Here is a 15,252-nt window from a genome sequence, read left to right on the forward strand (position 1 = left end):
TTTTGTTCCTTGCCACCTCATCACCAAACTCCCTCAGAAACCACTGTCAATAGAGGACGTTCAGAAAATTTAGGCTATCTGAATAATCTTTAACCCAATTCTGTACTTAGGAAAATCTCCCCACTTATAAACTCACCAACCTTTTATATACTATACTTATCTAACAATATTGTGAAGTAATTTCATCCAATACTTGCATTCAGGAACTTATTTTGGAAGTTAATGGCAACAACCATGCTGATCTCCTAGGCATGCTTTGCATATTAATATCAGCCCTTCCTTTAGAGCCTGACTAAAACTGTGTCTCTTTCACAAGAGACAGTACCTGCGATGGTTACATGTGATCTCTGGGCAAGACAGCCTGGGGTTCAGATTTACAATTTATTTGTTGTGTGACTTGAGATAAATTGACTTCCCTAATTTTTCATCTTTCTCATTTGTAAAACAAGGATGATGGTAATAACTATCATATAGGATTGGTGGATGAGCTAATTGTGGTAGTGCATGCAAAATCTCTAATACAGTGTCTGACAAAGGAGTAATCTCCCAATAAATGTTGACAACAATGACAACAATGAGGAAGAATCTAGGGTAACCATGACCCTCAAGAATCATGAATCCCCGTGATATCATTGGTCTGCAAAACCTAGCAGATCTTCCTATGCACTGCTATTTGCAGCTTATGTATATACTAAATCTCCCACAGATTATTCAGAAAACAATACACTAAACATCTACTACCTCTTCAAATAGCAACAGCACATGTTTGCGGACAAATGGTACCAACACACATTAAAGTGCATGTGTGATTACATAGTTAAATGTACTAGAATCCTAATCTAATCCCAAACTATAGCTAAACTATAAGGTTATCTATAGTAAACAGCCTAAAAATTTGTCATTCTGGTGTTCTCGAATGTTCATTACCTCTCTACTGCAAAATCTGCTTGGAAATAGTGTGCAAGAGACAAAGGAGGATATGCTACAAATGACTTGTTTCCCAAAGTAGTTAATAATGATTGAGCAACAGCATGCTTGGCTATGCCTTCTCAAGTTTTAACAAATAAAAGATGCAATCATGTTCATTAACAAAACATAAAATATTGAGAAAATGAAGACGTCATACAGCATAGGTATTTGCTAACAATTTGGCAAATCAGTTATCAACTAGTACGCCATTATTTTTAATAAATCTATTTCCATATCACATTTATTTTATTGAAATCAACCATTTTGTGAGAAAAAGAATCATATTTCAATCTCTGAATTTATTAAATCTTTCACTGTTTACAGCTTTAAAAAATAAATATCAGAATGTAATTCCAATTAAGATACATTTCTTATATATTCAGACCAAAAAAAAGATCAAATCAGGTGTCAAACAAATGAGGGTATAAGAAAAGTGGGCAATATTACAGATTTATTTCCAAGGGTTTCTAAAAAGTACCTCTAAAACTTCTTTCCCTTCAGCTGCTATGGAAACGAAGAGCTTCAATCTAGATTGTATACTTAAACAGAAAAACTTAGAATAATGACCAGACATCACTTCGATCCCAGTTTCAGAAACTGTTCAAAGCATCTTTGAAATAAGATATTGCACCCATTATCCAGATAGGTTTATCCTGGTCATTCTCATTCATATATATCCAGTAAATGAAATATGAATGTACAATGCCTAACATGCATTTACAAGAGAAAATATTTTTTTTTAAGATTATTTATTTTAGAGAGAAAGAGTTAGAGAGAGGAAGAGCACGCTCCAGAGCCAGGGAAGGAAAGGGAGGGGCAGAGGGAGAGAGAGTATTAAGCAGACTTTGCACTGAGCACAGAGTGATCAAACCACTCCAGGTTTGATCTCATCAACCTGAGCTGAAACCAAGAGTCCAACGCACTTAACTATGCCACCCAAGTGCCTCTCACAGGAAAATTTTATAAAGAAATAAATTACAATACACAAATGAGTAGGGACTGAATATTACATATGAAATAAACATAGAAGACTTTGTGAAGTCTGGGTTCCCACTTCTTTATTCATGTCAACCCACTCTAGGCTTTTCCTCCATTATAACCTCACACAATCCACACAGGCACATTCCTCCACAGCCATGCAAGAATTATCAACCTTGTTCTTTGTTATTTTTTTCCAATACTACTTGCAAGAACCAGGGAAGGAGGCTACTTGGTAACACCTGTTCTGCAGACACAAATGTAATGCCCTAGAATGGAGCCTGGATGTCCAAAACAGCACATAATCTCAAAAATTTTGAGCCTCTCCTTGTAAATAAGTTTCAAAGCCCATCCAGTACCTGCCCTAACTCCCACATACCTTGCCAGCTCCATAGTCCTTAGACTCAACAAAGACAAGGCAGATTTCCGACCAAATCCCTGCCTTCTCCTTGGGCTGCTCTTTTGAGAATAAACCTTTTCTGCTTTAAACCTGGTGACTTGGAGATTGGCTTACTGTGCATCAGACACACAGACCTGACTTCTGGGTTCAGTAACAAAAGGAAGAAAAAAGAAAGCTGGCTGGCGAGGTATCACAAGACCCAGAATGAGATGGGAGTAGTTTCCTTAATTTTTCTTGAGCTGCAGATTCATCAAAGTGGGTATGAGGAAAGCTGGCAAACCAGAAAAGTCAACAGAAGCAGACAGAAAGAAAGAAAGAAAAAAAAACCCTCAAGAGAAGCCTGCTAGCCAAAGGACTAGAAAGAGAGCAACCTAGCAAGATAGAAAACTTTTAGACAAACATCCTTCTCCAGCCAAATAATACAGAAAGAAAGAAGAAAACAAAACAAAACAAAACAAAACAGCGTCTCATGCTCACTCTGTCAAAAAAGGTTAAGTAGAGGAGCCTAGACTTCCAATCTCACCCAAATGTAAAGAGATATATTTTTCCTCTCTGGCTGGAATCAGAAAAGACTAGCTGAGGAACAGGGACTTCATTTCCACCCACAGTAAGTATGTGTCCTGCAGTGGAGGCCATGGAGAAATCGTGGACTTCCATCTTATGAAGAATAACAAGATGCCCTTCTCCTTCCAATGCAGGGTGGTATCGGAGGTCTCATTCTGCTGGAATTTTCATCATGCTCCAATAGGAGTGAGGCCTCCCCAATCCTCCTGGTGTCCCTGGAGTCCCATGTAGGAAGCAGGAACACAGTGCCCCTCCCCCTTCCTGGCCAGAACGGTGTCAGTGGGTCCCTAGTGGGGAACATGGACTTTCACCTCCACTTGCAGGTGTTAAGGTAATGTCCCCTCTCCCGCTGCTGGCATGGTGTTAGAGGAGGCTTGCCAAAAGAGAATATTATTAAAAAGTGCGACACGGTCAAACTTTGACTTTGAGTGAATCACCCTGGCAAGCATAGCTGGGGAGGGGAGAAGACAGATAAAAGGATGGTGAGGACAAGAAACAGAGAAGAGTAAATCAGGAATATGGTAGTGCCTGGAAGCCAGGGGGAAAGCCAAGAAACTGGAAAAAGACCAACAGTGGAAACTGCAGCCAAGAGACCTGAGGAGAGGTCAGAAAGATTTTATTGGATTTGGCAATTTGGAGACAACTCTGTCTCCTGGTCACCGGTTTTAGGACAACGAAGAGGACAGAAGCCAGAATGAAGAGCTTTGAAGAGGTTAACTGAGAAAGTGAGGAAGCTAAGTAAAGACTAATATTATTGGAAACTTGAAGGAAACAAGGAGTATGGAGAGAGAAAATTTGGGTTACTTTTGGCAAGTGAAAAAAATATTTTTTTTAAGTTGTTCAGATTGGATCAATTACAGGCTACTACGACAAAAGAGCGGAGAGGGAGTTGGAGATACTGCAGAAGGGACAGAACTATGGAATGAGTTTGGAGGACTCGATGAGCATTAGGATCTAGGATATTGGTGCACAAGTCAGCCTAGAACAAAAAAGAAACATTTCACCTTCTGGGAATGAAGGAGAAACTGAAGGACTATGGAGGTCTTTAGATGATGGGAGGTTGAAAAATGTCAGAAGCGATATTCATTTCCTACTAAAACAGAGGATGAAATCAGCTGCCAAGAGTGAAGGATGTGTGGGTTTATGAGGAGACCTGAGGAGGTTTGGAATTACCTTGGAAAGACATGGGACAAGGGCTAATTAAGCTCAAGTAAAACACTGAAAGTGAGCATTGGGAACATAACGGAACACGATGTTTTAAAAACCCTGATTGGAATAATTTTTCATAAGACAATTTATTTCATAATTTGGTCTGTAAGTTCAAAATTTACTCAGCAATGATCCAAAGAGTGAAGGCAGTGCTCATTTTCTCACAAAGCCAAGCTTCAAGTTGAGGTCAAGTCCACAAGACCATTAAAATGTTAAAGAAAATCTTAAAAGCATCATTTTATATTTGTGTAATTTGTTTATGTTATATTTGTATAAAAGACCTATACATGTTTGTATAAAATACTGCTTATATTATCACAAACAGAATTTTTTAAACTTAAAATAACCATAGGTGGTAGATACAACTTTTTCTGTTTTACTGATGAAGAAACAGAGAATCAGAGAGGAGATAAATGACATATCCCATATTTCATGGCAGACAGAAGTGTCAACACTCTATCCCAAGTGTTTTGTTTGCTAAAGCAAAGTTTCTGCACTGTATCATAATTAGGTCTCAATTGAAAATCAAAAATACCTTGAAATTTATTTTTTCACTAATTTTTATTTTTTTATTTAAGAAACAAACCAGATTATTGCAAATGTACAGGGAGAATAAATGGGTTACACTGATCAAGAGGAAAGTCACGTGAATACTATTTTTTTTATCAAATGCTAGTTTTAGACATTATACCAATGCCTTTCTTTAATTTAAGAACTATCTATGCTTTGTGGAAAAAATTTTGAGGAATACAACCTAATTAAATAATGATCCTTACTGAGAATCTACATGCAGTTAAGTCACCTCAAGTCAGCATTTGTGATAAATATTATTCCCTGTTTCTCTCACAGCTTTAAAAGTTTTTCTATACCTGCAAACACAAAAGCCAATCCTAGATGGAAGGCCATGCTCTTCACCCAAATTTTAAAATAGCACCTAATGTTAAAAAAAAAAAAAAAAAATTAACTATTGGGATATTTGGCAATATTTGTCTTATTTGATCAGTCAACCAAAACAATGATGAATCTACCAATATTTGTGAAGAAGTCAGGTTAGGAAATCTTGCAGACCGGAGAACTTTATAATTCTAATTAAGTCTGGGACTACAAAGAAACCCAAACATCATTTAGTCCAGCTCCTTAATTTCAGAGACAAGGCCTAGGGCCTGGGGGAAGGGAAGTTTATCAACATTCTGTTTAGGCAAAAGTGGAATTAAAATCCAGGTATCTGGATTCAGTTTAGTGCACTTCCCAGAAGCAGCATAGATATAAATAACCTCATCTAATTTCATCTGGCAAGCAAATTCAGAGGCTGAGTGGAACTTTAAGGATCATGCTGAGTTTGCTGTTTTATCATATTCAAAAGCACCTTCCATAACAAATGGATAATTAAACAATATTATAATCACAGGAGGAAGATTATTTTAATTAATCAAACATATTATAAGCCCTCTTCAAACCATATTATTCAAGATCTTTTCTAAGCAACAATCAAATACGTAAAATGTATGGGTTCTCCCATTAGCTTTCACAGAATCATACCTACTGAAAACACATAGCAGAAACAAGTGAAATAAAACAAATTACAACAAAAATAACAAAATAATCAAGAAAGTAGTATGTTTAACCCCATGGCCTTACGAAGTAGTTGTAATCGAGCACTGACTTGCATTTATCGCCAATCAAAAATGCAAAATAAATCACTGTGAAAGCTCATTGCTTTACATCACTGACTATATATATATATATATATATATATATATATATTAGCTTCCAGAAAATCATTCTGAAGAACTGAATCATCTGGATCATTTTTATTGCTCACTCAGTCTTGAGACTGTCTGCACAGTACTGACTGAAATGTACTTCAGTGTGCACCTTCTCTCCAAATGAATATCTATGTCAGGTTTATTTATAGCCACTGCCTTCAATCAGTGCATTTCCAGGTAAGAGAAATAAAATCATCTCAACATATTCTCCTATAGAGATGTGAAACAAAATCTGGAAATCTTGGCAAATGGCCTTTGAAAAAGCAATGAAAGATCTATAATGTAAAATGTACGTTAAGATTTATTAGAGATTCCAAAGGACACTCACCTTATACTCTTTAATAAGTACATATAAAGAACTTAAGGTAGAAATAAAGAATTAATGTAAAACTTATGCATTTTTTGCATATATTTTTATATACTCCAAGATTATAAGCATCACCTCCTCCATTCTCTTTTCCTCATTATGATTTCTCTGAAATTTGAACACCTCTCTTTGTTTCTTACTTAGATGTTTTTCTATTTAGGAGCTTTTACCTCCTAATTCTTTACAAAAGCGGGACATGCTTCCCCCTACTGGGAAAAAATTAAATTACAAGGTACATTCAAACATGTTTCTAAGTATCAAGAAATCAAGTTTCTGGGAACCATAGAATGTTAAGGAACCAAAGGCACAGCGTTTTCTAACTGTTTCATCCACCACAGAAATACTTATGCACTCTGCTAAGAGTTTCTCATATGCATTTCTTTAGTGTGGTGGTTTTGAAACATATACCAACTCCACTAACTTCTCATCAATGACTGATGAATTAATCATTGAGCCTGCTGTCCCAAAGAGAACTCCAATTAGCAGGTCAGAGAAAATGATCAATTCGTAACATTTTTTTTTTCATTTTAAAGACATTATCAGCGTAATAAAGATGCTTCTAGAAGATATATTGAAATAAATGATTTCAGAAAGCTTAATTGCATTTTAAATCATTTTGAACAATCTTAAGCATTTATTAACTCATTAATTGTCAAGATTCCTATTATTTTTATGTATTTATCTTTATTTTCAATAAAGTAGAGGGAGAGCTTCATTTTTAAATTGACTTTACTTTTCAACTTAATTTCTATTATTTTCATTCAGTAACCAAGATAGTAGTCGGCATAATTGCTTTTCACCTTACCAGATCCTCTGGAAAACCAACCTGCTCCTTGCAGCAGTTTAGCTGTTTCACATGTTCAAGATTTTGATTATAAATCTTAATTGTTTAGTATGCAAAAAGAAAAAAATAACTTGGACTTCATTGTGCTATAAATGCCTTATAAATAAAAATTTTAAACAAACCAAGTGGTTATTTGAATTCTACATGGAGGATTACAATTTTTCCTCCCATGTACAACTAGGTCTCAAAAAAGAAAACATTTCTTTTAATGCAGAAGGGCCAAGGAAGAGGAAGTTGTCACTTTTAGTTTTGCTATAGGTAAGTCCATAACAACCTAAGCTACAAAACTGCGTTGTAGTCAATTTGATGATGAAGCAATTCATTATTAATGAAAGATTCATCAAAAAAAATCTGGAGTTGTTTTTAAAAAGGCATGTGTAGATAACTACACATATTGTATCTTTACCAGATAATGGCATTATTTCAAGATGAATAGAGTAATTGGGCTAATATTTCTGTCATACAGAAGTTTGTGTGCATGTGTTTAAACAATCTTTCAAAGCAACGCAAAAGATAAGATATACATGTTCCTCTGGGAATGAAATCTCCTTTAACATTACAGGTACACAAAAGAAAATGCACACTTGGTAAAACAGTTGATCAGTTGTGAAGTGTTCCCAGGAGCCAGTATCTCTCAGAGTACCCAATCATCACACTTCAAATAAATTGATAAGCACTTTAGCCTTTGCCACATTCACAAACATTGACGAACATGCATAGTTTTAATCTAGGTTAATTCTAAGACTTTCCATAGGAACGGCTGTAATTAGATAAAGAGTACCAAAATCACTTCCGAAATGCAGCAAAAAAAAAAAAGAAAAAAAGAAAAAAGAAAGAAAGAAAAAAAAATGCTGATTTGTAGCTAAGAAGCTCTTAGAAAACCACACGGATCACCATTTACTACCAAACTGATTTCCCTTTCCTCTGCAAAGTGAAAATACCCCTGTTCACCGCGCCACACTTTATGGTTTCTCCATCAATGATCCTAACAGGTCACATCACTACTGCCATTACGTCTCGTAGCTTTGGTCTTCCCCAAATTAAGATGTAGAAAAGGAGCACTGCTGCCCGCCCCAAGAACGGGCTCGGTCCGCCCGAGCTCTGAAGCGAGCATCTTCAGGGGGACAGCGTCTGCGAAGGCGACAGGCGTCCCTCCCCAACTTCACTCCCCTAACCAAGCCGCGGGTGAGAAGAGCGGCCAGTGGTTTGCGCCCATCTGTGGGGGCAAGTCCTACCTTCCGCCAAAAGGCGCGATGCATGCACAAAAGATGGATCCAGGCTATCTTTCTCTGCCATCAGCTCAGGCAAGTATTTCTCCTCTTCCATAGCGCGGACTTCGGACCGTCCCCTGCCGAAGCGCAAGGTTCCGCTCGCTCGGACGCAGGGTCGCCGGGCAGCGCCTTGCTGTGGCGCTGCTCCGCCTCCGCCGCGGCGAGGGGATCTCCGCGCGTCCTCACTGGCCCATGCACCGAGCGACTGCTACTCCCGCCGTCGGGCTGCTCGGCCCCGCGCCCACACCTGCCGGTCTCTTCCGTCGTCCCTCTCTCGCGCCGAGCCCCGGCTCACACCGGCGGCCTTAACTGGAGAGGCGGGAACAGGGCGCGTCCCACCTCCGCCAACCATTCATTGGTAGTGGCGCCCGGAGAGGCCGGGCCCCCGCGAAGGCTGCGGACTCTCATTGGGCTTCGCTGCACGTCGGATCGCCTGACTGGCAGGAGGCAGCTGCAGAGGGGAGGGCCGCTCCGAAGGTGCAAGCGCTTTCTTCTTGCAGCCCAAGCTTTCCCTGGTTATTAGGCATGCCCAGTTGTGTGGAGCACTCTGTCTTCGGCTGAGGTGCGGAGAAAGGAGAGAGCGGGAAAAGCACCGTTTAGCAGAGGAGCTTGGGTCCAAGACAGCAGGGGAGATGGAGATGAAGAGTGAGAGGCTGAGGGATTGAGGAAGCGCCAGGGAAAGTACCAGGAAGGTAGACCGGACTTCACCTGCGTCCCTAAGGTACAGGTGTCCCCTCTCCATCACGCAGCTCAGACGCACTCCAGTGTGCAAGAATCAGCAGCGCACCCGGTCTGGAAATATCACGAAGACTGCATGCGATCGGCGGCTGATATTTTCCAATGAGCCTGACCTACATCTTGGGAACGCAGTAGGATGTTCATTGATAAACAAAGCGGCTCTGGGGCGATATTGTACAGCAACATGCTTCCAGTGTACAATCATTATGGTATTGACTTAGTTCTGGTTTTCCTCCTGTCCATCCCCTGCTCCCCCAATCCCTATCGATAGTAGAGGTTCTGGGAGGGGGCTGAATTTTAAAACTAAAGAGCAATATAATCAGTTAGCTACAGTTTGTGAAGGAATTGGGAAGACAAGTGGAAGAAGGAAGAGACTAGAAAATAGGTATCCACGGTTGCTCTAATTTCCCCCTTTCTCTTTATTTTAGATGTGACAGTGTGTTTCACCTGGTGCTGTCGCTGAGCTACTTTGTATCTATCCCACCTCTATTTAAAGGAGAGTTAAACCCTCCAGGTATCACCAACACTGGAAGCAGTGCCCATCCTTCTCTTAGTAAGGGGGCCTGAAAATGCAGCTTGTATGCTTTAAGTGTTGTAAAACAACCTTCCCACCGTCTCTTTTCATGAACAATCATTTTCCAATCTGCCTCTCCACCACCGTTTTCATTGTAGAAGAATGGGGACTAATTTTCCTACAATTCGTGCTAAAACTTTTCCAAATTCTCTTCCTGTATTCAAATCTTGTCCTTATTATTTTTCAAGATGAGGTTGGAGAAATATCTTTTACTTATATAATTTTTTTATTTTATTTTAGCTTAGTTTAGTTTAGTTTTTGTTTTTGGAAACTTCAGCTTTTATTTTTATTTTATCCCCCAGAATCTGCATTTTGTACTTAGCATGATACATTTTTTAATTATATAATTTTGAAAATGTCAATGTGTCTTCACATCCATTACTTCAACTTGTCTTCACAGAAGCACGCTGAAAAACATGGCATGGGTATTGCTTTCCCTGTTTCATAGGTATGGAAATGAAGGCAAAGATAGAGAAGTTCAGTGATCCAGAACTGACAAATATGATCTCTTTTGGCACCAGCCATGTTCGTCCCACCCAGAAGCTGAGTGTATGCTACATGGGGGCCAATGATGAGGGGATGTGTGGCTAACAAATGTGATAGGACTACTAAAAGTTCATGAAATAAGCTGTGAGAACCATGACTCTGATAATTTGGGGTTTTGATAATAGGAAAAAATGTCACATTTCTTTAGGATTTTTTTTTTTAAATCAAGAGCTTTCCTATGTAAAAACCTAACACCTTGGGGTGCATGGGTGTCTCAGTTGGTTATGCATCTGCCTTTGGCTCTGGTCATGATTCCAGGGTTCTGGGATGGCCCTCATGGGGCTCCCTGCTCTGCAGGGAGTCTGCTTCTCCCTCTCCCTCTGTCTACCACTCTGCCTCCTGGTGGTCTCTCTCTCTGTCAAACAAATAATGAAAATCTTTAAAAACAAAACAAAACAAAAACCTAACACCTTAAAATAATCTGTGCTCCCAATAATGTTGTTTCTCTAGGCTTATAAAGGTATCTTGTGATAGAGGGATGGGCAAATGCATGAAGGTTGTCAAAAGGTAAAAACTTTATTAAAAAGTATTTTTTATTATAAAGGTACAAACTTTATTATAAAATAAATAATATAAAATAAATAAGTCCTGGGATGTAATATATAGTAGAGTGACTACAGTTAATGATACAGTTGGTAAAGGATAGATCTTAAAAAAAAATAAAAATTTTATTTATTTATTTGAGAGAGAGAGTGAGAGAGAGCAGGAGAGGGGAGAGGATCTGAGGGAGAAGCACACTCCCTGCTGAGTGGGAAGCCTTCTATAGGACTTGATCCTGAGACTCAGGCATCATGACCTGAGCTAAAGGCAGCCGCATAACTGACTGAGTCACCCAGGCACCCCTGCAAGAAAAAAAATTTTAAGTCTTGTAGCTAGTTAGTAATAAAGTTGAGATTAAAATTCAAGTGTATTTAGCACCATTTAGCTCCAGATTGTACTGCTTTAGCATACCTTTTTGTACGTTAAATATTTAATTTATTTATGTATGTCTGCATTATTGAATATTGAAAAGAACCTAGTCTGTCATCATAAAGATTGTTTTCTAATGAAGAAAGGTCAATAAAACTGAATACATAAGAGAACTGGTAATTGCTGCCTGCAAAAAAGCCCAAGAGGGGACCAAACAAGGAGTTAAGAAAGGTAATGCAAAGAAAAGAACTTTTTTTTCCCCCCCCAAAGTAAACTTGTAGTCTTGCTAGGGAGTTGACTTTTGAAGAAAAACCTAATGGAAAAGAAGAATCTATCTGTGTAAGATGAAGAGAAAAGCATTCTGGGCGGGTGAATTTGCCCATGCAAAAGCCATGTGACCAGAAAGAGCTTGCCTATTCCCAGAACTGACTGGAGTCAATGTGACTGCAATGATGTGGAAGACAAAAGACAAATATTAAAGGTGAGGGATGGTGGTTGGAAAATAATTCAGATTTCATTATATGCGTTAGGGGAACCACAAAGGATTGTCTTCATGCTATTTGCATTTGCTTCTCAAATGATTTCTTTTGGCTCTTATTTTCAAAGAAGTTATGATGTAAAATGGAGGATATTTATAGAGAGTATTTGCCATTTTAGGTGAATGTGGGTAGGATGCTTAGTAGTTGAAGGGTTGTATATTCTGCACCTGATTTGCTATAGAGATATGAAGGGAAAATGTGCCACTGGTCTTCAGAGAGGAAGGAACGCAATAGCAATGGAGAGTAGATAAGATGCCAACCACAGTTAATAAATTGTAAGCATTTTGGAATGAATATAAATTAGAAAAATTATTGTGCAATAATTACAATTGCATTTTGCTTTGTAACATGCCAAGAGATTAAAAGCATATGGCATTGATGGGGACATGCATAGACCCAGTTTCATGAGTCAAAGAGATGCAGTAACTCTTGTTATGTTCAGCAACAGCAATTACATTATCTATTCACAGGTTTCTTACTATGATTAAAGGTGCAGTAAGAAGGTACCATGGAGAGCTGTCCAAGGGCTGATTTTATTATACAGTGTCTCTGGATATTCAGGTCATTATAAATATGATAAACTAGCTAACTTTTACTTTTCCTAGTTATTATCAAACACGATTTATAATTTTATTTTCCCAGGTAAACTCTCAGCAAATGCCTAAAAGGCATTCTAACAGAAATAAAATGTATTAATGTACCTTTAAAAAAATTTTTAATGAATGCTAACCTAATCTTTAAGATGATAACCCAAATGTGTTAGCACATGATGGGCATCATAAAATAAAAACATACACATTGTATTGACCCTGAAAAATTAGTATGCTTCAGAACTGACTTGTAAAATATTGTCTGTTTCCAAATAGGATATGGCTGAATAAAGGCAAACTCTTCAAGTTCCCTATGCATAAGTTTATCCAGCATGAGATATATGTGTTTTAAATAGATGACTCTGCCACTGTGTGTTCTCCATTTATTTCACATATTAATATTTTATAGATACCACAATTATTTAGTGGATAACCTTATTAATGTAAACATAGATGTTTAGCCTTCTATAGGTGATTGTTGAATATAGTATTATGTGCCTATACATGAACAAATTACATCTATTGGTAAGCCCACCTCTTCTTCTAATGGTGTAAATAACCAAAATTACCACGGAGTTGATTTGTATATCTTAGATATTTTTCTCATTTTAAATATGAGTTCTAGTCCTGAAAAGTTTTTTTTAATGGTATTTCATTTACTGCACTATTATTTCAACAATAGGATATTATGGAAAATTTTGCACCAGCTAAATTTGGTTTGGAAGGATGAATAAGGTATGTGCTGTAGAATGTGTCCTGCAGTTAATGCACAGACTGTGTATTCAACACTTTCACAAACCCTTATAAGAAAGGCCAAGCTAAAGGGCATTTAATCAGGCTTATTTTTGCAGACTAATAAAAAGTGCCCAACTAGTATTATTAAATAAAACACACAGTTTCTATTTCAGAGTTCTCACCAACTTTAGGGATACTTCACTAGCCTAACTACTTCTTTGAGGATTTAATAGAAGCTACTCACAATGAGAATCATAGGTTAGTAAAATTACAGCAATCCAATAATTTATGTAATGATAATAGAGACTTAAGGTATTAATATTTCTAAGCTTTCTAATGCTTTGGTACCTTGGACAGAGTATAGTAAAAGACTGACATATTTTCATCTAGTGAAGACTCTGGCAGAGCTCATTACATAAAAGGTGCTGGTTTAATATTTCTACTTGTTTTAGTTTCACTAACTAGACAACTGAAAGTAGTTCCAGTTTTCTTTCTCACTTGCATGATATATTTTAGGGTTTCAAGAAAGGAAGAAGGGAATGGAGACTTGTCTGTGCAAGAACCAATAGCAGTAGTGGCATGAGCAGTGAGAAATCTTTCGTATGTAATTTTTCCAGAGCCAGAATGCATACTATATGCTAATATGCCACAGTACAAAATGAAAATTCAGCACTCAAAGCTGGCCTATCTATATACAGTGTGTGTGTGGGGGGGTTGTTTTCTGACTGAGAAGCTTTCAAATTAGCATATTGGATTTAAGCTGACACAAGTGTATAATTAAAGGACAGCAGAAGAGAAACAGAGAGAAAGGAAATGATATATGTAGAGAGCCTACTCTTGTATTTGAATACTGCTCTTCTGAATCCTCACAAATATAAAGAGGGAAGGCCAAGACATGCAAAGGACCCCAAATATCCAAACCGATATTGAAAAAGAAGAATAGAGTTGGAGGACTCATATTTCTTGATTTCAAAACTTGCTACCAAGCTACAGTAATCAAGGAGGGGTGTATTTGGTTAAGTAGACATATAGATAATAGGATAAAACTGAGAGTCCAAAGGAAAGCAAGCTATCTAAGGCAAATTGATTTTCAAAGAAGATGACAAGAACATTCAAAGGGGAAAGGATAATCTCTACAAAAAATGGTGCTGGGACAACTGGATATCCAAATGCAAAAGAATGAAGTTGGACCCCCTTCTCATACTATATATAAAAATTACCTCAAAATGGAACAACAGCTTAAGTATAAGATCTAAAGCTATAAAACTCTTAGAAGAAAATATAGGGGTAAATCTTCATGAGCTTGGCTTGGCAATGGATTCTTAGATATGACACCAAAAGCACATGTAACAACAACAACAAAATAGACAAATTGGACTTCATTCAAGTTAAAAACTTTTGTGCATAAAAGTACATTTTGGTTATCCAAAAATGAAAAGACAACTTATAGAATGGGAGGAGATATTTACAAATCAACTATCTAATAAAGGCCTGTATCCTGAATGTATAAAGAACTCTCAGAACTCAACAACAAAAAGACAACCCAATTTAGAATAATGGCAAAGAACTTGAATAAACATTTCTCCAAAGCAGATACATAAATGGCCAACAAGCACATGAAAAGATGCTCAACTTCATTAATCAACAGAAAAATGAAAAGCAAAATCACAATGAGGCACAACTTCATACCCACTACAATGGCCACTATTAAAAAAAAAAAAAGAAAAAAGAAAAAAAACAAGTTTTGGCAATGATGTGGAGAAACTGGAATTTTCATACATTGCTGATGGTGTAGCTGTTTGATGATTTCTCAAAATGCAAGCATAACATTACCATATGATCTGAGTATATATGTAAAGGAATAGAAAACTGGTACTCTAGCAAATGCATATACTCATGTATTTATTGCAGCACTATTCATAATAGTCAAAAGCCCAAATTCCGTCAGTCATTGGATGGATAAACAAAATGTGATATAGTCATAGAATGGAATATTATCCAGCCACAAAAGGAATAAGGCACTGATGCATGTTACAATGCAGAGAAACTGAAACCAACATACTAAATAAAGACAAATGCAAAAATTTATATATTGTATGAATCCATTTACTTGAAATAGCCAGAACAAATAAATCCATAGAGACAGAATGCAGACTGAGAGAGGTGCCAGGATTTGGGGGAGGTGGAAATGGGGAGTGACTGCTTAATGGGAATGGGTTTACTTCTGGAATGAGAAAAATGTCTTGCAACTGG

The 15,252-nt window shown here is 37.5% G+C and overlaps 1 protein-coding gene across 2 annotated transcripts in view; it reads right to left on the reverse strand.

Moving 5' to 3' along the window:
• Window positions 1-8,675, reverse strand: part of KHDRBS2 (KH RNA binding domain containing, signal transduction associated 2) — a 482,992-nt gene extending 474,317 nt beyond the window's left edge. Inside the window, exon 1 of one of the 2 annotated variants that reach the window (XM_080806642.1) lies at window positions 8,333-8,675. The gene's annotated coding sequence lies outside the window, so the exon portion shown is untranslated. The remainder of the gene's footprint in view (window positions 1-8,332) is intronic. The other variant, XM_080806643.1, reaches the window with a different exon arrangement.
• Between the last annotated feature and the right edge of the window lie 6,577 nt (window positions 8,676-15,252).

This window comes from Martes martes (assembly GCF_963455335.1).
Source record: "Martes martes genome assembly, chromosome: 6".
NCBI lineage: Eukaryota > Metazoa > Chordata > Mammalia > Carnivora > Mustelidae > Martes > Martes martes.